This window comes from Mastomys coucha, unplaced genomic scaffold (assembly GCF_008632895.1).
Source record: "Mastomys coucha isolate ucsf_1 unplaced genomic scaffold, UCSF_Mcou_1 pScaffold17, whole genome shotgun sequence".
Taxonomy (NCBI): domain Eukaryota; kingdom Metazoa; phylum Chordata; class Mammalia; order Rodentia; family Muridae; genus Mastomys; species Mastomys coucha.
The window spans coordinates 13,571,226-13,572,872 of record NW_022196899.1 but is presented as its reverse complement, the minus strand read 5'-3'; positions in this window follow the sequence as shown (position 1 = coordinate 13,572,872).

Below are 1,647 nucleotides of genomic sequence, written 5' to 3'. Positions count from 1 at the left end.
GGGGGACGGGGAGGGGAGGGGGAGGGGGAGGGGGAGGGGGATGGGGATGTTCGTGACTGGGTCTGTTCTCTTTCTTCAACCTACCTAACCTATCCTTCCAGAATAGGATTCCAGAGAATCCTCAGAGATCAAGAGAGTGCCCATGTACTGGACTTTCAGAGCCATGACACCTTCTGGGCTGTGGCCAGGGTGGGGAGAAACCCAGCACTTGGGAAGTGGAGGCAGGAGGACCAGGAGCTCCAGATCATACTCAGCTACATAGTGAGTTACAGGACAGACTGGTTATAAGAGACTCTCCGAATAACAACAATAACGAAAAACAAAGGGTTCGAGTGTCACTGCTGGTTGGCTACACTAAAGGGGAAGCAGCAAGAGGGTTATGAGTTCAAGGCCAGGCTAGGCCATACTTTGGGTCTGGCAACACGGCCCAAAAGGTGCTTGCCACCAAGCGTGATGGCCTGAGTTTGGTCCCTCAGAACTCTTATGGTAGAAGGACAGAACTGATCCCCTTTATGCCGCGTGCATAACAATGACCCAACGCACACATCCTACAATCAAGCTTTCTGAAAGGTCAGCTTCTGCTGACTGTGTCACATCTCTGTAGGAGACTTGTCCTCTTTGAGTCTCGCCTTCCCAACCAATCAAAGAGGGTGGCGATCACAGCCATGGCAAAGGGTGACGAAGTAAGTGCCCTGACCCCAGATAATGAGGGTTCAGCCCTAGGTGAACTGTATGCACCATATTCCACGTGAGTCAGTGAGGCAGGTGGAGAAATCACAAAGAAACAAGAGGCAGGGTTCTGATTGCAGCCCTGGAACATAGGTAAGGGGCACCCGGCTGCCCTCAGAAGATGGGAGCTGAAATAGAACCTGTGGGTGGGATGGGGAGGGGGGCAGGTTGCTCCCTGGCAACAGAATAAATCTTAGAATCTCTCCCCTCAACTCCCCATCCCTGCCCCGTGCCTGTTTCCTGGGCTGTAAATGAGAGCAATACGTCAAGAGTCAGCACTGAATTTAATCTATGGCAGGGGCTTGGGCCGGTATTGCAGCTCAAAATAAGGACCAGGTAAACGCTGAAAAAAAAAAAAAACTGATCAAGAAAATGAAAGGCATCTACTTAAAACTTTAAAACGCTGAAGAAAGAAATTGGAGGGAGACATCAGAGGCTGGAAAGTCCTCTTAATATTCATGGGTTGGAAGAGCTAAGGTTGTGAAAATGGCTTTGCTAATTAAAAAAAATATCTTACAGGGCCAATTCAATTCCTATCAAGAGTCCAATGCCATTCCTCACAAATATAGGGGAAAAAAACCTTAATTCATATAGAAATAAAATATCCCTGATAGACAAAACAATACTGAGGAAAACAGATAATGGCTATGGTGTCTCTAGCCATACCTGGTTGCAACTTGTATTACAGAGCCACAGTAACAAAACCAGTATGGTACTGGCACGAAAAAGACATGCAAATTGATAGAACGGAATAGAATAAATGTAAGCCCACACAGTTCTAAACATCTGATTCCTTAACAAAGATGGCAAAAATACACTGGAGGAAAGATAGCCTCTTCAGCAAAGGGTGGTGGGAAACTAGATACCTACATGTATGATAGACAAATGGAACTAGATCTCTATCTCTCATCCTGCATA